The following is a 15,927-nucleotide window of genomic DNA, read 5'->3' as shown; positions in this document are numbered from 1 at the left end:
ACAGCTCCAAGCCTTGCACATGGGTATGTAAATATAATTTTTAATATGGCTTATTCAGTAGATGTAGTACAAAGAATTGCCACAGCCTAAGTAAAATTTGTAGTTTTTAAAATATATCACAAGCTCTTTAAAGAAGTTCAAGAGCAAGTGAGAAGGCACTAAGGTAAGTATTATATCCTGCATGTCCATTTTCATAGTGGACTTTCAAATCCTATCTTTTATCATCAGGCTGGTAGAGCTTTACATTTGCAAATTGTGATAACTAAAGAGGAAGCTAGCAGCACAGCAAAAGGATGTATAGCTTGCCTTTTCACATTCCTATGCTGCTCTATGGCAAATGGACATCACTCATGTTAAGAGAGTTAAGAGGCAGAGCATCTATGTAACCATGGATCTAAAACCATGGATATACATTCTCAGTTCCTTATGGCTTCATTCCAATCAGGAGAAACAGTCAGCCATCTTTCCCTTGTAGGAATCTCACATGCACTTTAGATAGGTAATGTGCCAGCTTATACATCTTCTGCCTGTAGGTCCTTTTGCATTGAATCTGGCATTGCACATTCACTGGCATCCCATATCATCATTGGACAGACTATTTAAACCCCCAAGATATTCCTGTCCATGCCGGAGAAGGGAATTTTGGGATTTGTATGAGATGTAGCAATACCTACATGTAATTGCCTGCAATTTTTAAATTCTTTGGATTTTACCCTAGCAATGTGCTTCTGACACATGCAGAATGTGTGGCTAAACAACAGACTGGCTGACAAGGACAAGAACCCTTTCTCTACAGTGATGTAGAAGGGCTTAGATGGTATCTGAAAGGGCTGGGTTGGGTCAAGGTTTGGAGTCCGGATATGTTCTTGTTATTCCAGGTGCAGACCCAACAGCAGAGAAATGAATCCCAACCAGACACATCAGTGACTTGGGGAAACAAGAAGAAAAGGATTGGACGACAGCCCAGAGGGATCGGCCAGAGGTTAGCAGCCTTCCAGACACTGATGGCAGCCATGTCCCTCCTGACCATGCACCAGAGACAGCAGATACAGCACTAGTGTAGAAGCTCAATTGGACTGTCTTGGGTGATGTGTAATACCTACAGACTGATCTAATTGGACAATGAGCTTGTGTGTTTCTCCCATGGCTACTCACTGTTCATATGGTGGCCTGGGGAGAGACTTCACCCTGTTTTCCACTTATAGACAATGCCTCTAAGTTAGTGGGTGAAAAACCAACACATCCACCTGCCAAAGTTAGTGAGGCAGTGCTACAGGACATGATTTTTCTTGTATACACTTTCCTCTGTGCCTTTCTTTTACTAAAAGATGTATACAATTGAAACTACAGACTTTGACATCCCACTTCAGTGACGTCCCACCTTCTTGAGCATGACTTTATGGAATGGATTGAACACCATGCTGCATGCTTGGTTTTGGCCACTGTTTGGCTTAGTTGTTATTGTTTTACTTTTGTTTGCCTTTGTTCTGTTATATACATTCTGTAATCTCATTGATTAGTCAAGCTATTGTTGATGCTAAAGTCAGCTTGATGTGATGAGTGGTCCCCCCACTTTACAAGAAAAGGAAATTGCAAGGGTCAGAGGAATCAGGCACTCTATAGTCAGGTAGTAAACGGTCAAAGAAAGCCTGAGAGCCCCGGATGTGATTTGCTGTGAGTAAACAGAGACCACCTTATGGGCAGGAACTCTGGTCGAATTGAGATTGCATCATCAATGAGAAGTGTCTCCTTCTCTAATTGGCTGTGTGTTTGACTTCATAGACCCAATTAAAGCTGTGGGGACAAGGAAGCAGATCCTCTTTGACCTTGAGTTCATCAGGAGTTCACTGAAAGTCAGCAAGAGGTTAGCTAGAAACAGGATGTGAACACGTGAATAAAAGATCTTGAGCTTGCACATAGCTGTTCTCAAGCACTCTGTCGTGTATTTAAACCATCTTTCCTATGAAATGATGACCAGAGATCTCTGAAGACCTCAGACAGAGGTAAGCTTGGTAAAATTCTTGCAAGCACTGCAAAAGACTCTAGTTTCTCTGAGGGCCTGGGAATTAGGAGAGATTGGTAGTAGTGAATGCAGAGTGGGCATTAACAAGGGTATTCACAAAAGTAGTGAATGCCTTGTGAGCATTCACATGCAAGTGGACAATAAGAGAAGGAGTAGAAATGCTATGTGGTGGATCACACTCATTTCCCACAGTTCTTCCCTGGGTTCTTTTCATTACTGAACAACTGGAACTGATTTGGTTCATCTCATTGTTGAAGATGGCCATGTCCATCAGAATTGACCATCATATAGTATTGTTGTTGAAGTACATAATGATCTCTTACTTCTGCTCATTTCACTCAGCATCAGTTCATATAAGTCTCTCCAGGCCTTTCTGAAATCATGCTGCTGGTCATTTCTTACAGAACAATAATATTCCATAATATTCATATACCACAATTTATTCAGCCATTCTCCAATTCATGGGCATCACTTCAATTTCCAGTTTCTACCCACTATGAAAAGGGTTGCCACAAACATTTTTGCACATACAGGTCCCTTTCCCTTCTTTAATATCTCTGGGTTATAAGCCCAGTAGAAACACTGCTAGATCAAAGGATATACACAGTTTGATAACTTTTTGAGCATAGTTCCAAATTGCTCTCCAGAATTATATATTATTATTAAGATTATGATGTTGATACAAACAGGATTGGTCTAATAAAGAGACAGTGGGCCTTAGAAAATACTAGATACTAGAGATACCAGAGAGAAGGGAGAAGATATTAGGATGGTTTGCCATTTTCTCTTCCATTTATTTTACAGAGGAGAAAACATGATTGAGGGAGTTTACAACTAATAAATATCTGAAGTCAGATTTGAATTTGGGGGGATATATAAGTCTTCATGACTTCAGGCCTGGCACTCTATTCATTGTGCCAATTAGCTGGCAGGAAAGAGGGAGAGTCAGATTCAACGGCCACTTCTGATATTTATTTGCCAAGTGACACCAGGAAAGTCTTAATATCCTACTGCCCCCAGCATCTCTTTTAAAACTATATATTTCAGAGCAAGTGTTGAGCTGCATTAGTAAATAGCAGTTTCTCACTTGGAAGTTCCTTTACCAATGAAACCACAGAGCCAGTTCCTAAACTTGTATAATGATTAGATGATGATGATGATGATTGAAGTGAGGAACATAATTTGAGAAAGAAGTATCTGAAACAGGGAGGAGCCAATGGCAGAGACAAGATGGCAGAGAGGACATAGACATCTTCCTAAACTCTCCTTTGCCCTCAATCTATTTTAACAATATTCAGCCTTGTAATTAATGCTTGACTGTCAGAATTCATGAATATTGGGAGTAAATACATTACCAACAGAAGATATTCTCAAAATTTTTCAGAAAAGGTCTGTTTTTGCTTGCTGGTGCAAACAGAACAAGGCTACGTCAGGTGCAGCCTTCAGGCAAGTTGGCAGTGAGAGCATAGGAAACAGACCACAAGGAGGGATGGGGTGTGGTCTCAGCTGAAAATCTGCAGGGCAGAATTTTCCACAGTGGACCTTCTTTGCCCTAGCAGCAAGCCAGTAGATCAGCATAAAAGCTATAAAAATAGGAAGTAAAGACTATAATCCCAAAACACTAGGGTCTCTCTGGACCTGGCCACACCTACCCAACACCTAGAGTGACTCAGTATGATCCCAAGCACAGCTGCAGTAGTTGGCTCCAGCAAAGTCCTAGTAGCTGCCTTTCTATTGCTGCTTATTTCAGCGTAACTGCTAATTCCAGCACAGCCAGTGGCTGTCCGACTGTCCCTTCACTGCCACTTCCTGCTGTCTGTAGAGGAAGCTTGGAAATACTTCACTGCTCCCGTAAGCAGGTCATAAGGCTTTTTTTTTCCCCAGTACAGAAAGAGAGCAGACTCCCTGAGGAGACTAAAAACAGTTTGTCTCTAGATCCAAAGGTGGATATGATCTGGTCCCCATCATACAAGGCTCTCATAGAAGAAATTAAAAAGGATCTTAAAAGAGAGCTAGATAAAAAATGGGGAAAGGAAAGGAAAGTTTTGCAAGAGGGTCAGAACAAGTCATTAAAAGATAGAGTGGATAAAGAAATCAATTCCCTGAAAAACAGAATTTGTGAATTGAAAAAAACAATAATTCTTAAAAAAAAAATTGGCAAAATGGAAAAAAAAATTCCATAAAATAAAACAACTCATTTTTTAAATTTTTTTTATGTTTGTATAATTTTTTTACTTAATAATTTTTTATTATATATATATTTTTGTAATATTATCCCTTGTATTCATTTTTCCAAATTATCCCCACCTCCCTCTATTCCCTCCCCCCGATGACAGGCAATCCCATACATTTTACATGTGTTACAATATAGTCTAGATACAATACATGTGTGTGAATATCATTTTCTTGTTGCACAATAAACATTAGATTCCGAAGGTACATGCAACCTGGGCAGATAGATATTAGTGCTAACAATTTACATTCACTTCCCAGTGTTTCTTCTCTGGGTGTAGCTACCTCTGTCCCTCATTGATCAACTGGAAGTGAGTTGGTTTTTCTTTATGTTGAAGATTTCCACTTCCATCAGAATACATCCTCATACAGTATTGTTGTTGAAGTGTACAGTGATCTTCTGGTTCTGCTCATTTCACTCAGCATCAGTTGATTTAAGTCTCTCCAGGCCTCTCTGTATTCCTCCTGCTGGTCATTTCTTACAGAGCAATATAATATTCCATAACCTTCATATACCATAATTTACCCAACCATTCTCCAACTGATGGACATCCATTCATCTTCCAGTTTCTAGCTACTACAAAAAGAGCTGCCACAAACATTTTGGCACATATATGTCTCTTTCCGCTCTTTAGTATTTCTTTGGGATATAAGCCTAGTAGTAGCGCTGCTGGGTCAAAGGGTATGTACAGTTGGATAACTTTTTGGGCATAATTCCAGATTGCTCTCCAGAATGGCTGGATTCTTTTGCAACTCCACCAGCAATGTATTAGTGTCCCAGTTTCCCCACATCCCCTCCAACATTCATCATTATTTGTTCCTGTCATCTTAGCCAATCTGACAGGTGTGTAGTGGTATCTCAGAGTTGTCTTAATTTGCATTTCTCTGATCAATAGTGATTTGGAACACTCTTTCATGTGAGTGGATATAGTTTCAATTTCTTCCTCTGAGAATTGTCTGTTCATATCCTTTGACCATTTATCAATTGGAGAATGGTTCGGTTTCTTATAAATTAGGGTCAGTTCTCTATATATTTTGGAAATGAGACCTTTGTCAGAACCTTTGTTTTTAAAAATACTTTCCCAATTTGTTACTTCCCTTCTAATCTTGTTTGCATTAGTATTATTTGTACAGAAACTTTTTAGTTTGATGTAATCAAAATCTTCTATTTTGTGATCAATAATGATCTCTAGTTCTCCTCTGGTCATAAATTCCTTCCTCCTCCACAAGTCTGAGAGGTAGACTATCCTCTGTTCCTCTAATCTATTTATTATCTCCCTCTTTATGCCTAAATCATGGACCCATTTTGATCTTATCTTGGTATATGGTGTTAAGTGTGGATCCATATCTAATTTCTGCCATACTAATTTCCAGTTTTCCCAAGAGTTTTTTCCGAATAATGAATTTTTATCCCTAATGTTGGAATCTTTGGGTTTGTCAAAGATTAGGTTGCTATATATGTACCCTTTTTTGTCCTTTGTATCTAATCTGTTCCACTGATCATTTTAAAACTCAAATGGACAGATACAAAAAGAAATTTAAAAAAGCAAATGAAGAAAATAATTCATTAAAAATCAGACTTGAACAAATGGAAATGAATGACTTGAGACACTAAGTCAAGCAAAACCAGAAAAAAAGAAAAAAATGTTAAGTACCTACTTGGAAAAACAACAGACCTGGAATATAGATCTAGGAGAAATAATCTAAGGATTATTAGACTCCCTGAAAAATCATGATTAAAAAAAGAGCCTTGACAATATTTTTCAGGAAATCACCAAAGAGAACTGCCCAGATGTTATAGAAACAGAAGGCAAAAGAGACATTGAAATAATTCACTGATCACCTGTGGAAAGAAATCCCAAAATCAAAACTCCAAGAAATAGCATAGTTAAATTTCAGAACCATCAGACCAAGGAGAAAATACTACAAGCAGCCAGAAAAAAAAACAATTCAAATACTGAGGAGCCACAATAAGGACTACTCAAGATCTAGCAGCATCCACATTAAAGGATTGAAGGGCCTAGAATCTGATATTCTGAAAGTCAAAAGAACTTTGTATGCAGCCAAGAATAAGTTACTCAGCCAAAATGAGAATTTTCTTCCAAGGAATAAGATGGATATTCAGTGAAATAGGTGAATTCCATTTATTTCTGATGAAAAAACCAGACCTAAAGAAAAAAAATATATAGGACTCAAAAGAAGCTTAAAAAGGTAAAAAGAACTCTTGAGAATTGTATTTCTGTTATGGGTATACATAGAGAGTACATGTATCATTTGGTTTTATTGTTATAATATAAAAAAAGAACTAGAGGGGGAAAGGAAATTATACCAGAAAAAGGGGGAAATGGATGTAAAAAGAAGGAAACTACATCTCATGAAGAGGCAAAGGAAACCTATTATATCCGAGGGAATCAAGGAAAGGGGATGAACACAGTGTGAATCTTATTCTCATCAGATTTGGTTCAAAGAGAAAATATTAGACATATTGGTTTACATAGAAACTTCTCCCACCTCATGGAAAAGTGGGAGGGGAAAAGCAAAAAGGAAAAGGTGAAGGTAAATAGAAGAGAATACAGAAATAGTAAGGAAAAGGTTTAAGAAAAGGGAATGGACTTCAAGGGGGATGGAGGGATTCTAAAGAGGGAAATCTGTGTGAGGCAAATGGTGCTCATAAGTCTAATACTAAGGAGAGGGGGTAAGGGGGAAAGAAAAGAGAAAAGAATAATCTGGGGATAATAAGATGACAGGAAATATAGACTTAGTAGTTTTAACCATAAATGTGAATGGGGTAAACTCCCCGCATAAAACGTAGGCAAATAGCAGACTGGATTAAAAGCCAGAATCCTACAATATGTTGTTTACAGGAAACACACTTGAAGCGGGGTGATATATACAGAATGAAGATAAAAGACTGGGGCAGAATCTATTATGCTTCAGGTGAAGCCAAGAAAAAGAGGGGTACTAATCCTAATCTCAGATCAAGCAAAATCAAAAATTGATCTAATTAAAAGAGATAAGGAAGGACACTATATCTTGCTAAAGGGAAGCATAGCTAATGAAGCAATATCAATATTAACATATATGCACCAAGTGGTGTAGCATCTAAATTCCTACAGGAGAAGTTAAAAGAGCTGCAAGAAGAAATAGACAGCAAAACTACAATAGTTGGAGATCTCAACCTTGCACTCTTAGCACTAGATAAATCAAACCACAAAATAAATAAGAAAGATGTTAAAAAGGTAAATAGAACACTAGAAAAGTTAGGTATGATAGATATTTGGAGAAAACTGAATGGAGACAGAAAGGAGTACACTTTCTTCTTGGTAGTTTATGGAACCTATACAAAAGTTGACCATATATTAGGACATAAAGACCTCCAGTTCAAATACAGAAAGGCAGAAATAGTAAATGCGTCTTTCTCAGGTCACGATGCAATAAAAATTATATTCAGTAAAAAGCTATGGGGAAATAGGCCAAAAAACAATTGGAAACTAAATAAGCTCAATTAATAATTTCACCCAAGAGAATGACTATAATGAGACATCATACCAATATGTGTGGGATGAAGCCAAGGTGGTAATAAAGGGAAATTTTATTTCTCTAGAGATGTATTTGTATAAAATAGAGAAAGAGAAATTCTAATTCTCTCTAATTCAATGAATTAGATTTACAACTAAAAAAGCTAGAAAAAGAGCAAATATTAATTTGAAATTCTAAAAATAAAAGGAGAGATCAATAAAATTGAACGTAAAAAAAAACTATTAATAAATAAAACTAAGAGTTGCTTTTATGAAAAAAACTAACTAAATAGATAAACCCTTAGTAAATTTGATTAGAAAAAGGAAAGAGAAAAATCAAATTGTTATTCTTATGAATGAAAAGATAAAAATTTCCGCTAAGAAAGAGGAAATTAGAGCAATAATTAGGAGTTACTTTGCCCAACTTTATGCCAATAAATTTGATAACTTAAATGAAATAGATGAATACCTTCAAAAATATAGGTTGCTACATTAACAGAGGAAGAAGTAAATTGGTTAAATAATCCCACTTTAGAAAAAGAAATAGAACAAGCTATTAATCAACTCCCCCCCCCAAAAAAAAAAAAAAATCCACAGGACCAGATGGATTTACATGGGAATTCTACCTAACATTTAAAAAACAATTAACTCCAATGCTATATAAACTATTTGAAAAAATAGGGAATGAAGGAGTCCTACCAAATTCCTTTTATGATACAGACATGGTACTGATACCTAAACCAGGTAGGATAAAAGCAGCGAAAGAAAATTGTAAACCAATCTCCCTAATGAACATCACCTAATGAACATCAATGCAAAAATCTTAAATAAAAGATTAGCAAAAAGATTACAGAAAATCATCTCCAGGCTAACACACCAGGACCAAGTAGGATTTATATCAGGAATGCAGGGCTGGTTCAATATTAGGAAAACTACTAGCATAATTGACTATATCACAGTAACCAAATTAGCAAAAGCCATGTGATCATTTCAATAGATGCAGAACAATCTTTTGATAAAATCCAACACTCATTCCTATTAAAAACACTAGAGAGTATGTGAATAAATGGACTTTTCCTTAAAATAGCCAATAGCATCTATTTAAGATCATCAGTAAGCATCATATGTAATGGTGATAAACTAGAACTATTCCCAGTAAAATCAGGAGTGAAACAAGGTTGCCCACTATCACCATTACTATTCAGTATTGCATTAAAAATGCAAAACTTTAGCCATAAGAGATAAAAATAAAGTAAAGGAATTAGAGTAGGTAATGAGGAAATCAAATTATCACTCTTTGCAGATGATATGATGGTATACTTAGAGAACCTCAACGATTCTACTAAAAAGCTATTAGAAATAATCCACAACTTTAGCAAAGTTGTAGGATACAAAATAAGTCCACATAAATCATCAGCATTTTTATACATCGTTAACAAAATCCAACAGCAAGAGATACAAAGAGAAATTCCATTTAAAATAACTGTCGATGTATACGTATATTGTATTTAACTTATGCTTTAATATATTTAACTTGTATTGGTCAACCTGCCATCTGGGGAAAGGGGTAGGGAGAATGAGGGGAAAAGTTGGAACAACTGATTTTGCAATTGTCAATGCTGAAAAATTACCCATGCATATATCTTGTAAATATAAAGCTATAATAAAAAATAAAAGTAAAATAACTGTCGATACTATAAAATATTTGGGAATTTATCTGCCAAGGGAAAGTCAGGTACTATATGATCAAAACACTACAAAACACTACAAAACACTTTTTGCACAAATAAAGTCAGATGTAAACAATTGTAAAAATATTAAGTGCTCCTAGATAGGTTGAGCGGATACAATAATGACAATACTACCCAAACTAGTCTATTCACTTAGTACTATTCCAATCAGACTCCCCAAACATTATCTTAATGACCTAGAAAAATAACAAAATTCATCTGGAAGAACAAAAGGTCAAGAGTTTCAAGGGAAGTAATGAAAAAAAAAATCAAATGAAGATAGCCTAGCTGTACCTGATCTGAAACTATATTATAAAGCAGTGGTCACCAAAACCATTTGGTATTAGCTAAGAAATAGACTGGTGGATCAGTGAATAGGTTAGGTTCTCAGGACAAAATAGTCAATAACTATAGTAATCTAGTGTTTGACAAACCCAAAGACCCCAGCTTTGGGGATAATAATTCATTATTTGACAAAAACTGCTGGAAAATTGGAAATTAGTATGGCAGAAACTAGACATTGACCCATACACCATACACCAAGATAAGATCAAAATGGGTTCATGATCTAGGCATAAAAGAATGAGATTATAAATAAATTAGAAGAACATAGGTTCATTTACCTCTCAGACCTTGGAGAAGGAAGGAATTTGTGACCAAAGAAGAACTAGAGGTCATTATTAATTACAAAATAGAAGATTTTGATTATATTAGGATAAAAAGCTTTTGTACAAATAAAACTAATGTGGACATGATTAGAAGGGAAAACATTTTTGCAGCTAAGGGTTTTGATAAAGGCCTCACATCTACAAAATATGTAGAAAATTGACTCTAATTTATAAGAAATCAAGCCATCCTCCAATTGATAAACGATCAAAGGATATGAACAGACTGTTTTCAGATGATGAAATTGAAACTATTTCTAGTTATATGAAAAGGTGTTCCAATCCTTGCTGATCAGGGAAATGCAAATTAGGGCAGCTCTGAGATACCACTCTGCCATACATATCTGAGATATGTATCTCTGAGATACATATCTGCCAGATTGGCTAAGATTGGCAGGAAAAGATAATGATGAATGTTGGAGGGGATGTGGGACAACAGTTCACAGATGCATTGTTGGTAGAGTTGTGAATGGATCCAATCGTTCTAAAGAGCAATTTGGAACTATACTCAAAAAGTTATCAAGCTGTGCACACCTTTTGATCCACTAGTGTTACTACTAGGCTTACTTATATCCCAAAGAGATATTAAAGAAGGAAAAGGGACCCGTATGTGCAAAAATGTTTATGGCAGCCCTTTTCATAGTGGGTAGAAACTGGAAATTGAAGAGATGCCCACCAATTGGAGAATGGCTTGAATAAACTGTGGCATATGAATGTTATGGAATATTATTGTTCTATAAGATGATCAGAAGCATGAATACAGAGAGGCTTAGAGAGACATACATGAACTGATGCTAAGTGAAATGAGCAGAATCAGGAGATTATACACTTCAACAACAATACTACTTGATGATGAGTTCTGACACATACGGCTCTCTTCAACAATGAGAGGATCCAAACCAATTCAAATTGATCTGTAATGAACAGAACCACCTACACTCAGAGAAAGAACACTGGGAAATGAGTATGGACCACAACACAATATTTCTATTCTTTCTGTTATTGTTTGGTTGCATTTTTTTCTTCTCAGCTTATTTTTATCTTCTTTCTAAATCTAATCTTTCTTGTGCAACAAGATAATTGTATAAATATGTATACATATATTGCATTTAACATATACTTTAACACATTTGATATGTATGGGACTACCTGCCATATAGGGGAGGGGGAGTGGAGGAAATGAGGAAAAAAAGTTGAAAGAGAAGTTTTTTCAAGGGTCAATGTTGAAAAATTACCCATGTATATGTTTTACATATAAAAACCTATAATAAAAATAAAATTTAAAAAATATCTAAAGTATGGATTCATAGAAATATAAATAAGTGGGAAGAAACATTCATATGTCCATAGTTTGGGGGGTAAATCATGAAATAATATCTGAATAGTTATGCAATAATCAATTCAGAGTGAGAGAAAGCCATTGGAAGCTAATGAAATTTTATCTGAAAATTTTACATACATCAATTTTTAAAAATCTTTGGTAAAAAATTTTGTTTCTTTTGTTAGCAACAGACCTCTAGATTGGTACTTTAGATAAGGAATTGATTCCAATAGGATACAATTGTGGTAACCAAATGTTAGAATGAAATCTTGGCCATAGAGTTTCCAGAGAATTATCTGGCAGTGTTATGTAGAGTGAATTAGTAGATGGAGACTCTAAAGACAATGAAGAAAAATACCAATTTATAATTCCAGAAAAATTTAGAGTCTTTCCACAAATGCTAGGACTCTTAAAAATAGCTGTCAGATGCCAGCCATGAAGTCAGGAGGATGTGAGTTCAAATCTGCTCTCAGACACTTAACATTTCCCTGGGAAAGTCACTTAACCCCAATTGCCTCAGTAAAAAAATAAAAAAGCTGTCATAGCAGAAACTCAAGGAATTTTAATGTATGTATTAGCAATTAACCACATAAGTCATACTGACACATTTGTACTATAAGCACAGAATTCTTTACACTGGAAAAACACAGGTTTGTCTGTGATTTTGCTGATGTAAATGACTACTGAATGAAAAAAAAACAATTAGCTATCAAATACTTATTAAGCATTTTTTATGATCCTCTCATCTAATACACTGGATGTGAGCAGTACAGATACAAAGAGTGAAATAGTCTTCAGAGGAAAAGAGCAAATTTTCTAATCAAAAAGACTGATACATTAATAGAAAAGTATATACAGAATAAATTTAAAGTTGATTCATCTAGCATAACTATAAGGTAAATATATATTTCACACGTGTTTATAGTTGGAAAATGTAAAATATAAGGGCACAGACGTTTTGGGGGAATCAAAGAAAGTTTCATAAAGAAAATGATGTCTAAGCTAAATCTTAAAGGAAGAGAGTAACTCTAGGAGGCAAAGAGTAGAGATTGCACTCCAGTCATGATAGCTAGTCAATAAAATGTCAAGGGAGACAGATGGGAACTAGAAGTGACATGAATTCTAGTTTGGCTGAATTGAAAAGACCAACACTTGGGAAATAATCTTTAATAAGGATAGAAAGATAGGTTGCAGTCAAATTGAATATGGATTTAAAAGCTACGATAGAAGATTATATTTTAACTAAGAGGTCATTGAGTAGGAGAGGCATGTGATCACATTTTCACTAAAGAAAATTCACTTTGTTGAATGCATAGGATGGACTTCAGTGGTGAGAGAATTAAGTTGGGGTGACCAAATATGCCTATTGTAATAATCTACACCAGAGCTGTTCTGAGTTTAAACTAAGTTAGTTACTATGAGTTCAAAGAAGGGGTTAGATACAAGAATGTGAAGGCAGAGACAGCAATAACTGGCAACTGACTGGATATGTGGAGTCAAGTAGAGTGAGAATAAAGACAAGATGATAAACCAGAAATACAGGAAGGCTATTAATATCTTTGACAGGGAAGCTTGAAAGGGAGGATATAGAAGGAAAGATGATATGTTTAGTATTGGACATATTGAGTTTAAGTTATATCTATAAAGTCTTTATAATATTCAATAAACAATTGGTAGTGAGAGAATATAGGTCAGGGTAAAGAACTGGATTATAATTCTGAAAATCTTCTACCTAGAAACAATAATTAAACTTATGGGATCTGATGAAGTTCCCTAGTAAAGAGAGTATAAAGGATGAAGAGAAGATGACCCAAAACAGAATCTTAAGTAAAACTAAAATCCATTCAGAAAGAGAATATGATATGGATGATGAGCTAGCAAAAATATAGAGAAGATGAAATCAGGTAGGTAAGAAGTCATAGAGGAAAGAATAATGTCATGAAAACTCAGAGAAGGGAAAATATTAAGGAGAAAATGGTAAACCGTATATATGTAGCAAACATATCAAGACAAATTAAGACTTAAGAGATTGATAACTAAGGAAAGAATAGTTTCAGTTGAATGATAAGGTCCAAAGCCAAATCATACTGTTGAAGAACTACTAAGAAAGAAGAAGGAGCAAGAATAGACAATTTTTTCAAAAAGTTTGGCTGAGAATAGGTGAAGGAATATAGAACAAGATTTTTAGAAGATGACAGAGTCTAGGAAAGTTCATACTTTTGAAAATTAGAGAAATTGGAATACTTGAAATGGTTAGATAAGGAGAGGTTAAAGATTTGAGAATGCTGATGTTTAAGGATGTCTGCTGTAGAGGATAAGAGGGTATGTGATTACTTTCTGTGCCAGTAACACATTTTCTGTATATGTGAATACTTACATGTTATACAACATATATGTGTGTGTGTGTGTGTGTGTGTATAAATTTTAAGAAAATTGAATGGACATGGACTGTAGGAAATTATAGGGTTTTTTGCTTTTAAAATACATTTTGTTATCTTTTGCTCTGCATTATATAAATTTCTTCCTCTATCCCTTCTCTTCTCTCATTCCAGAAAAAATAAATCATTCTATATATATAATTTTAAAAAAATACATCAAATACAGCAATACATTAAAAGAAGATCATGAAACTATATAGACAGTATTCATACCTATATACTATCCAACTCTGAAAAGATGTGGTTTCTAATAACTCTTCTTTAGGAGCATATTTGTTCTTTATTATTTTTTCAATAATAATTTTGTATTTTTTGATGACTTTTCTTTCCATTTACATTTTCCAGTCATTTTGTATTTTGTTTTCTTGGTTCAACTTATTTCATGTATTTTTATGCTTTTTTTTTTTTTTTTACTTTCCACATTCATACTTTCTTACAAATAATATTCTGTTGCATTCATGTAAGGAGGATTATGGATAGAGGTAAAGGGGAATTTCTTTGGTACCCAAATTCAGGTCTCCCTAATTCTTATTATAGTAATCTGCTTTTCACCTTTTAATAAGTTATAACTTGATAAATAATCCAAATAATAAATGTCATACTATAAAAAATAACAGTAGTTTTTACAACTATTTGTTCACAACTATATGTGGATAAGAAGTCATAACAGGATGATGTAATCTTAATTTGCTGTCCTTTAATAATTCGGTATATTGTTCTTTTGAATTTTATTTTTCCCTTTTGTATTATTTCAGAAAAGACTTTTCATGTTTCTCTTAATTCTTCAATTTGTCCTTAATTGAAGTATAGTGAATATTAAATTACATCTATACACAAGTTGTGTAGTTATTCCCCAATTGTAGGGCATATATATCTAAGCTTTTGCTATAATTAACAGTTTCACAGATGCATGTTTTCTTTCTGTCATTAATCTTAAATTAAAAGCTCAGTTTTGATATCTCTTAATCAAAGGAATAATTATCATTAATATTATTTTATGATTTTAAAACTGTATCTTGTAAAATTCCATATTGTTTTTTAGAATGAATTGGACTAATGCTTTCCCATCAGTTAAAGCATAAATATGCATTGAATGTCTCCATTCTTAACCATATTTGTTGATTTGATGGGTGTGAGGCCCCAGGTTTATAGGTTTATTAACTTTGAGTTGGAGTGGATATGAGAGGTCATATAGTATAATCCATTTATTTTATAGGTAAAGAATCTGAGGACCAGAAAGCTTAAGTGACACGTTTCAGGTTACACAGATAGGATAGAACAGTTAGAATGTTCCCACAGTTCCAATCTAAATTTACAATTCTTTCATCTATATAATATATTATGCCTCAGATTTTTAATTTATACACACACACATACATATCATTATCAGTGATTTGGAGAAGTTTTGTAGTTGGTTGCAATAAAATATTTCTCATTTACTTGGAGCTATTTTCATCCTAAATATTTATTTTAAAAATACTCAGAAATTTAAAATGTTATACTTCTTTTTTTTTTGCTGAGGCAATTGGGGTTAAGTGACTTGTCCAGGGTCACACTGCTAGGAAATATTAAGTGTCTGAGGCCAGATTTAAACTCAGGTCCACCTATTTCAGGGCTGGTGCTCAATCCACTACACCACCTAGCTGCCCCTAAATATTATACTTTTAATAGAGAATGTAAATGCAGATCTTTTCCAAACATATATTCATATATATATATACACACACATATATATGCACACACACGCACACACACATACACACACACACACACACACACATATATATATATATATATACTTCTAATTATACTAATTTTAATCTTTCAGAATATTTTTACTTTATTGCAATCAAGATGATCTATGTTGTTGGTGGCTTATTGAATCAAACACTGGACTGGGATTCTGGAAAACTTGAGTTCAAATCCTATCTTAGACTAACTATATGACCCAGCTTCAGTTTCTCCTATATAAAATCAGTCTAAGGATAACACCTTCTTCA

The 15,927-nt window shown here is 34.5% G+C and overlaps 1 long non-coding RNA gene across 1 annotated transcript in view; it reads left to right on the top strand.

Moving 5' to 3' along the window:
* The first annotated feature begins 847 nt into the window (after window positions 1–847).
* LOC141542924 (uncharacterized) overlaps window positions 848–15,927 on the top strand; it is a 32,065-nt gene continuing 16,985 nt past the window's right edge. Inside the window, exons 1-2 of the long non-coding RNA XR_012482274.1 lie at window positions 848–982; window positions 1,783–2,003. This is a non-coding gene — a long non-coding RNA (uncharacterized LOC141542924). The remainder of the gene's footprint in view (window positions 983–1,782; window positions 2,004–15,927) is intronic.

Source organism: Sminthopsis crassicaudata, chromosome 5 (assembly GCF_048593235.1).
Source record: "Sminthopsis crassicaudata isolate SCR6 chromosome 5, ASM4859323v1, whole genome shotgun sequence".
NCBI lineage: Eukaryota > Metazoa > Chordata > Mammalia > Dasyuromorphia > Dasyuridae > Sminthopsis > Sminthopsis crassicaudata.
Note: the sequence above shows the minus strand (reverse complement) of the source record. Positions and strands in the feature narration are given on the sequence as shown.